The following is a 9,818-nucleotide window of genomic DNA, read 5'->3' as shown; positions in this document are numbered from 1 at the left end:
AATTGGGCAATCTTGAGTCATTAATACCCAATTTACATTGGTGATCTAGAGTTGTTAGTTAATATCATTTTCAATGACGCTAATCTTTTGCTAAATCAATTAGTGAGTTGATTAGGATTTTTGATTTGAGATTAACTAGTCTTGTTTGACTTTCTCTCGTGGAAGATAACTTATAACTTCTTCCAAGGTTGGAGATGACGAAATAAGATAAATTTTTGTTGATTATCGTTATGATTAATGACTAGGATAGAAAGCCTATGATCTCAAACCTTTCCATGAATGTCTCTCTTTATTAATTGCTTTCTTTAATTGCTCATTTTACTTTCTTGTCATTTATTTTCTTGCAAAAATATAAAAATCAAACCCCCCTTGTATCTTCATAGCCAATAATTGAGCATTTCATTGCAATTCCTTGTGAGACGACCCGGAGTCTAAATACTTCGGTTATAAATTCATTGGGGTTTGTACTTGTGATAAAACCATATTTTAATTTGATGTGAGAGTTGTTTTTTGGTTTGGAGCTATGCTTACAATGAAGTTCTAATTTCTACAAGAGAAATTCTAGACCGACAACAATTTTTGCTACCAAATTAATGGCGCCGTTGCCGGGGAGTTGCAATGGTGTTATGTTATTGGCTATTGTATATATGTTAATATGCTTCTTTGCTAGTTTTTGCTTGTTTTAGGAGTTAGTTTTTATTGTTTCTTACTAGTATTTATTTTTATTTTCTCTTGTTACTATGAATTCTCATCCTCACTTTGGCTATGAGTTTGGCTCAAATTATGTTGTAGGGAATGAGAACTATAATGACAATATGCATCAAGGATGGAACAATCAAAGATGGGAGGAGCCTCAAAGGATTGATCAACCTTCTTGGAAACCACAACCTTCGGTTTCTTATGGGTATAATTCTAATCCTAATGCATATCAATCTAATGGATGTGGTGACCCTTATTGTGATTGTTAACAACCACCACCACATGCCTATGAACCACCCCCTGAACCTGGTTTTGAACCACTTTACTCACAAGCCCCCTACCACCAAACACCTCATTATGACCCTAATCCTTATCCACCATACCAACCACCTTATGAACCATATGAACTATACACGAAACCACCACCAGCCCAACATAATTACTCTCAAGAACCACCTCAAAAAACACCATCTCCATACCCTTACCAAGATGAACCAACTTCCAATTATGACCTTATTTCCCAAACAATTAACCTTCTTTTTCCACACCACCCCCAATGGATGATCCTCTCCAAGAATGTGTTAGTTCTTACATTCGAAGGCAAGAAGAGGACCAAAAGGAGTTCAAAGAGCTAGAAGCCAAGATAGCTACCATAGCGGAAGCCATTAGCAATATGGTCTCCTCCCAACTAAGCCTAAGCAACCAAGGCACTCCCGTTGTTGAATGTGGAGTAGCAATCAAGGAGCATAGTGAGGGAGTGAGTTTAGAGCTTCAAAGTGAAGAAGAAGAGTTGAAGAAATTATCGCCACAAGGGGAGGAAGATGAGACAATTGAGCCGAAAGGAGTGGTTAAAGACCTAGGAGATGTTGGAAGTCCATGGGAATGTAGCATTATAGAGCCCTCTTTCAAGAAGCTTGATATTGATGTTGAGGAGGGTGTATAACCTCCAAAGCATATCTTGATTCAAGATTTTGAAGAGGTTGATCAAGAGATGGATTCAATCATTGAGGAGTTCCTATCTACAATTGAATCCTCTCCCATTGGGCTTGAAATTGAGATCAAATAAGAAGATGCACAACCTCCCATGCCCTTGGTGAGCAATGAAGAAGAAATTGAATTGGAAGCAAGCCACCAAGAGGAAGTGGTTAAAATTGAGGAAAGTTGCAAGGAGGTGGAAGATGCAAAGGAAGAGCACAAGGGCGTAGACCTCGCATTGGCTAAGTGTGGGGAGGTCCCCCTTCCTAAGTCACCATCCTACACAACATTCAAGTGAGTAAAATTCTTATCTCTAATCTGTACTTTCCCACTTGAATATGGTTTGATTGAAAATGATGGTCAACTTAGAGCTCTTTATGGAGTTAAGAGTAGGAGAGAGTTGTGTAGTGGTTGGACACATCACTCTAAGTTCATGATGGTTGCATGCTCGAAGTTGAATAGCAATGGTTAGTGTAGAACCAAATTGCATGGGTCTAGGAGAATGTTTGGGTGCTTAATTGAGAATTCTAAGGTCATGCCACCCAATTGGAATCATGATGATCAATTTGAAGATGGGTGTCAAAACAAAGTGTGGGATCCTGGATCGCACAAGGAGAATCAACTTTGGGAGCTCATGGTTTGTGAAGAACTCCATCAAAGCTTGAAGATATTAACATTGAAGAATGGAGCTTATTGGAGATTCAAGCATTGGTGGATGTTCCAAGATGGTTACAAGCACAAGCCACCTTAAGAGGAACTCCCCATAAGTCCAACTTAAGGACAATAAACAAAAGTGCTAGGTGGGAGACACCCCACCATGGTAAATTCTTTTCATTTTTCCCTTTTGTACATATTGGTAATTAGTTTAATTTCATGTTTTGTTGAGTTTCTTGAGTATAATTGGTAGTTTAGTAGGCTAAATAAGGTTTTAGGGTGTTTTGGTAGCTGTTTGGAGGTTTGGAAGGCTTGGTTTGGTGCAAGAACTTGGAGAAATTTTGAAAAACAGAGCACCAACCCGCGCGTGTGCGCACCGGGCGCGTACGCGCGCCTCAAGCATTTTCGACCATCCACGCGGGCGCGCCATGTGTGCGGACGCGTGGATTGAAAAATCTCACCCCCTCCATACATTGACCCGAGAGTTGCGCCTACACTGCGCCAGCACCATGCTTGAAGCACAAACCACCCACGCGTGCACGCACCTGGCGCGTACGCGTCCTTGAAGCTAATTGCGCAATGCGCGCGCACGCACGTTGTGCGTGTGCGCACCGATAGCGCCACCTGTCCTCCTGGTACATGTTCCAGAGAGTTATGCCCAGTTTGTGCCTATTCTGTGCCTGCAACCCACGTATGCGCGCACCTAGCGCGTACGCGTCCTTTTGGCCAAACTGCGCATTGGCGCGGAAGCGTGCATGACGCGTCCACGTTGATAAAAAAAAGAGTTTTTTCTCTCATCTTCCATTTTCTTTTGTCCATTGCATTCGCATACTTTTATTTTTTGAATTTTCATTTTGTCTTTATAGCTTGTTTTTACCTTCTTTTTTTTAGCTTCTTATTTGAATAATGGTGTTGAATTCTTTTACTCAATTGTTGAGAATTTATTGGTTAGTCATGGTGCTTCGTGACTTGTTTGGTATTAATTGTAATATTTTCTCTACACACAAGATTAATGCTTTAGTCCTTCCTGACTCATGATCCCTTGTTTTTATACCTCATCATCATTGAGTTAGGATGGGACCAAATGCTCTCATGCTTATCACTAATCTTGTTTGTGTCAATTATTGATTAAGCTTGATGCAACATGCTCTTCATGTCATGTACCCATGCTTTGACTTTTCTCTTGCATCAAGTATTAGTTAATATGCCCTCTGCCTATATTACTCTCTCACTTACATGCGTAGCTAACATGTAGTGAGAACCCTACCCTTATTTGGCATTAGCCCCCACCTATGTTCTAATTGCTTTGATATCTTTGTTGTAGGCTTAATTTTCTTTCTTTTTCTTTCCTTTTAGGTTGGCCACCAAGAAGGAAAGGATTGGAAAGGCTTTTAAATGGGACAACAAACAAGTTCATCCGCAGAACCTTTTGAAGGAGTTCATCAATTGTAGCAACCCGTCCAGCTTGCTCTTCTTTGCATACACCGAGGACAGTGCAAATTTCTAAGTGTGGGGATGTCGTCTGACCGATCTCCATGGGTAACAATTTCTTTCTTTCAACACCAATTCTTGATTTTCTTTCCTAGTTAGTTGTTTCATTGCATGATAGGTTGCATGTTAGTTAGAATTTGTACATATTTTTCATCACTTTTTTTTATGTTAGGACTACTTGGTTAGGGTGATGATTTCTTTCCAAGAAAACGGGGTTTAGGGCACCCTACCAACTTGAAAAAAAAATTTTTTTTGACAAACTTGCTTGAAGAATTTATTTTGGAACATGGTTTTTGAGCTAAGAACATAAGCATGTGAGTTTTGAACCTAATTGCATGGTTACATCTTATAACCACTTATTTTCCATTCTTGTGTGCATTGTTCTCTTTTTATGATTGTAATCTTTGATTTGTTTGATTCTTTATGTCCATTATTCCATGTATACATGCATTTATATGATTGAGGCCATCATTTCATATAGCTCACTTAACCAAATAGCCTACCTTTCATTAACCATTGTTAGCCAAATTTGAGCCTATTTAATCCCTTTTGTTCTTAATTGTAGCACATCACTACCCATAAGCGAAAAACAATAAATGTCCTTAATTTAGATCTTTGATTAGCTTAGGCTAGTGAGGGTGTGTATCATTTGGGTATGGGAAACTTGGGACATTGGTTGAGGTAAAAGTGTAATTTTTATTTTTGTTGAAAATATTGGAAATTGGGTACATATTCATGGACTATATGTAAAACCATATGCATTGATACGTTTGTATATACTTTAAAAAAAATGATAAAGAAAAAAAAAGAAAAAGAACATATATATATATATATATATAAGAAAAAAAATATAGAAAAAATAAAAAAGAGAAAAAGAAATAAAAAGGGGACAAAAATGCCCCAAAGTAAAGTTCAATAAAAATCAATGCATATGGAATGTGAATTAAAGAGAATGCATGAGTATGTGAAAAAAAGTGGGAATCATGGGTAGCTAGGTTGTCTATTAGAATTGTATAGGTTGTCATATGTGTTTGGTGAGAGCTTAGGTTAATCAAAGATCCAAATTTCAAGCTCACTTGACCATATGCATCCCTACCTTTACCCTAGCCCCATTACAACCCATGAATAAGTCCTCATGATGAATGTATGCATGCATTGAATAATTATTGGTTGTTAGATGGAAAACAAATCTTAGAAAGCATGAATAGAAGAGGATTGAGTGAATCGACCCTATACACTTGAGCGACTAAAGCGGATACACTTCCGGTGAGGGTTCAATGCTCAATTCCTTGTTCCCGGCTTTCATGAGCTTTCATCTTGCAAGTCTATTTGAAATTCATTTTGATATTTGAATTGGTAGAGTTTGTGAGTCTTCATATGACCTTTTCCCTACTTGCTTATATATGTTCTTGGAGATTGATTTACTTTTAATCAACTAGGTAAAATCATTTAGTTGCATTCATATAGATAGGTGCATATAGTTTATTTGCATTGAATAAATGTTCATACCCTTTTCTTGTCCTTCTTTATTCTTAGCATGAGGACATGCTTAGTTTAAGTGTGGAGAGATTTGATAAACTCCAATTTTGTGGTTTATCTTGTGCTTATTTTGGGGGATTTTATCACATTTTTCCACATTTATTCAATGAAATAGCATGGTTTTGCAATTCTCCCTTGATTTGTGCCTAAATGTGAAAAGATACTTTTTAGGCCCTAAAATTGGTGATTTGAATTCACTTTAATTCCATTCGATGCCTTGATATGTTTGTTGAGTGATTTCAGATCCATAAGGCAAGTATTGGATGGAAGAAGTGAGGAGAAAAGCATGCAAAGTGGGAGAACTCATGAAGAAATGAAGAAACCGTAAAGCTGTCAAGTGTGACCTCTTGGCACTCAATCGACCATAACTTGAGCTACAGAGATCCAAATGAGGCGGTTTTAGTTGCATTAGAAAGCTAACATCCGGGGCTTCGAAATGATATAAACTTTTCTATATGTTGCTTCGCTTTTAGGGCCGCGCATATGCGTGCACGCCGATGCTGCTCATGGGCCACTAAAGATGAAATCGATGGGGGTGATTTCTGAAGCACTTTGGGCCCAACCCAACTCATTTCTAATGCTATTTCATGCAGAATTCAAGCTTGGACAAGAGGGGAGCAATTTTTTGGTAGTATAGTATCATGTAGGTTAGTTTCTAGAGAGAAAATCTCCCTCTTCTCTCTAGAATTAGGTTAGGTTAGGTTAATTCCATCTTAGATCTAGGTTTTGATTATTGTTCTCATCTTGTTTCTTTTACAATTTCTTATTTCTACTACTCTATTCTTCTTAGTTCTCTTGTTAATTTTACTTTTATGTCTCTTTTATGTTTATGAATGCTCATGTTGAATTTGTTTACATTTAATGAAATTTAATGTTTGATGTTCTTTTGTTGATGATTTGAGTGGTTGATTTACTTTTCTTGCAATTGGTAGTTGGTAGATTTATTATTCTTGCATTTTTACCATGCTTTCCATTTGTACCTACCAAGTGTTTGACAAAATGCTTGGTTGGGCTTTAGAGTAGAACTTGAGCATTCTTGGCTTGGGAAGAGTAATTGGGCAATCTTGAGTCATTAATACCCAATTTACATTGGTAATCTAGAGTTGTTAGTTAATATCATTTTCAATGACGCTAATCTTTTGCTAATTCAATTAGTGAGTTGATTAGGATTTTTTATTTGAGATTAACTAGTCTTGTTTGACTTTCTCTCATGGAAGATAACTTATACCTTCTTCCAAGGTTGGAGATGACGAAATAAGATAAATTCTTGTTGATTATCGTTATGATTAATGACTATGATAGAAAGCCTATGATCTCAAACCTTGCCATGAATGTCTCTCGTTATTAATTGCTTTCTTTAATTGCTCATTTTGCTTTGTTGTCATTTATTTTCTTGCAAAAATATAAAAATCAAACCCCCTTGCATCTTCATAGCCAATAATTGAGCATTTCATTGCAATTCCTTGTGAGACGACCCGGAGTCTAAATACTTCGGTTATAAATTCATTGGGGTTTGTACTTGTGACAAAACCATATTTTAATTTGATGTGAGAGTTGTTTGTTGGTTTGGAGCTATGCTTACAACAAAGTTCTAATTTCTACAAAAGAAATTCTAGACCGACAATGATTTTTACCGTCAATTCCTTCCCAAAATTGTTTCATGGTAGAAAACTTGCTTCCTAGAAACCTTTAATTATTTATTTTAATTCTCCTTTATACCATTCGATGCCGTGATCCGTGTGTTAAGTATTTCAGGCTTTATAGGGCAGGAATGGCTTAGAGAATAGAGAGGAAGCTTGCAATAATGGAAGGAACACAAGAAACAAAGGAGATGACCAGCGAACACTGACGCGAGCGCGTGCCTCACGCGAACGCGTGGAATGAAGAAAATCGCAGCGACGCGAGCGCGTGCCTTACACGAACGCGTGGATTGGAGTCTACACAAATGACGCGAACACGTGGACGACGCGATCGCGTGACAAGGAAAATCATGGAATGACGCGAATGCGTGACCTGCGCGATCTGCAGAAATAACAAAATACGCTGGGGGCGATTTCGGGCCGCGTTTTAACCCAATTTTCGGCCCAGAAACACAGAATAAAGCCAGGAAACATGCAGAGACTCAACACGCATCCATACACATTCAGATACATTGATATTAGGATTTCTTTTAGTTTAGATTTGAATCTGGATTAGCTTTACATTGATAGTTTATGCTTTTGCTTTGGATTTTGGATGTTGAAGAGTCATTACCTCCGTTGAAGTTACTACTTTAGTTTGTTTCTTTATTCCTTTAATCTTTTCAGTTGATCATTGACCCTATTCAGATAAGTATGTTGCATTTTGAATTTATTAATATACAGAGTTACTTTTACTTTTAATTAATTTTAAATCTCTATTTTATTTCATTTCAATTATGTCTTCTTATATTTTTATGAGTATTATATCCACGTCAATGGAGTAGATTTTCTACTTGACATGGGGGTTGATTAAAAGGAGACACTTGAGTTGGAATGCTCAAGTGCTTAGTTATATTGGACGTTGTTGGCTAATTCTGTATCTACTAACGCTAGACCTTTCCAAGGATGAGGACTAGGATTTGTGGATAAGAGTTAGCTCAATCACTTGACTTTTCTTTATTTAGTAAGGGTTAACTAAGTGAAAACAACAACCTCTTTACACTACACTAGAGAAGATTCCAACAAGGATAGAACTTCCAATTAATCAATTCCACAATCAAGGCTTTTTATTTAGAATATTAATAATTATTCTTAGTTTATTTTTATTGCCTTAATTTATAATTATTTTAATTACTCATTATCCAACTCAAACTTTCTTGAAAATTACTGATTAATAAATTAGCACCCTTTTCTGCAACTCGTTGGGAGACGACCTGGGACTCATACTCCCAATATTTTTAATTCTAATTTTTGTGACAATCCTTTTTAAATTGAGAAGCGGGTTTTAGCTGGTTAAGAACTGTACTTGCAATACATTTCGTTTATTAATTTCTTAACTGGTCAATTTCTGCCAACATCAATTTTTGGCGCCGTTGCTGGGGAGTTGCAAGAGTGTGCTAGATTATTAATTAGTGTACATATTTTTTTTTATTTGCATATTTTATTTTTATTTTATTACCATGAGCTATATGTTTCTTTCATTGAATGATGCGTTCACTGCCTGATCCGAGCTTATCTACATTTGATCCTGAAATTGAAAGAACTCTTTCACGTATTAGGCGAGCTCGGCGCAGGATAGCCTCTGAGGGTGGTGAAGTGATTGTTATCAATTCACCAGTCTCATCTGAGGGCGAATCTGAACCACCATCTGAGAGCGAAATAAGCTCCTTTACTACTGATTCAGTTGATTCTCATGCAGATAGAATGGCAGAACCTAGGAGGATTACTCTTCAGGAAGCTGGAGCCCCAGATTTTACACTGCAACTGTATCAAGTGCGTCATCCAAATCTGGCTGCAGATTTTGAACTGAATACTGCACTAATCAACTTGATGCCCAAGTTTCATGGCTTACCTGCTCAAGACCCTATTAAGCACGTTAGGGATTTCCAGACAGCCTGTTCTACTGTTAGGCGTAATGGTGCCGATAAAACTTCTATTCTGTTAACTGCCTTCCCGTTTTCTCTTGAGGGAAAGGCAAGGGAGTGGTACTACTCCCAACCTGAAGTGACTGTTACCAACTGGGATACACTCAGGAGAAAATTTTTGGAAAATACTTTCCATCTGAAGTCACAGATAGACTGAGAAAAGAAATCTCCTGCATTGTTCAAGGTGACTCGGAGACTCTCTATGAGTACTGGGAGCGTTTTAAGAACCTTCTAGACGCATGCCCCCATCACATGATTGATAGACTAGTGTTGATCAGCTACTTCACTCAAGGCATGAAAAAGTACAGGACCGCAGATGAAGCATGGCAACTGATCAGCGACTTAGCTGAGTCTACTAGGAATCACAGGCAGAGGCGCAGCCACTCGAAAGCTGTTGTAGAGGTTTCCTCTGGCATTGAAACTACTGCTCTTACCCAGAGTATATGTGAAATGACCAACCTACTGAAACAGATGCAGTTAAATCAACAACAAGCACAACAAGCTCATTCTCTCCCACCACAACACAGCCAACAGTTGGTTCCACAAAGAGTATGCGGGATCTGTGCTGATTATAGTCATTATACTGACGAATGTCTGCAGCTCCAACAGGAAGACAACACTGTGGCAGCCACTCACAACTTCTATGACCGCCCGAATCAAGGATACAATCAACAAGGTGGCAACTATAACCACGGATGGCAGGACAACTCCAACTAAGGTTGGAGAGATAATTCTAACCATAATTGGAGGGACAACTATAACAGAGGAGGCAGAGATAACAATGGAAACCAGAGGTGGAATAACAATAACAACAACAGACAGTAGAATCAGAACCAACCTTACAGAGCACCTCACC

At 38.0% G+C, this 9,818-nt stretch overlaps 1 non-coding gene across 1 annotated transcript; it reads right to left on the bottom strand.

Moving 5' to 3' along the window:
* Nucleotides 1–9,112: 9,112 nt before the first annotated feature.
* On the bottom strand, nt 9,113–9,220 carry LOC148547710 (small nucleolar RNA R71). Its single transcript, XR_015898127.1, has one exon. It is a non-coding gene; the product is annotated as a small nucleolar RNA R71 (small nucleolar RNA).
* Nucleotides 9,221–9,818: the final 598 nt, after the last annotated feature.

Source organism: Arachis ipaensis, chromosome B8 (genome assembly GCF_059453495.1).
Source record: "Arachis ipaensis isolate K30076 ecotype BB chromosome B8, ASM5945349v1, whole genome shotgun sequence".
Classification (NCBI taxonomy): domain Eukaryota; kingdom Viridiplantae; phylum Streptophyta; class Magnoliopsida; order Fabales; family Fabaceae; genus Arachis; species Arachis ipaensis.
Note: the sequence above shows the minus strand (reverse complement) of the source record. Positions and strands in the feature narration are given on the sequence as shown.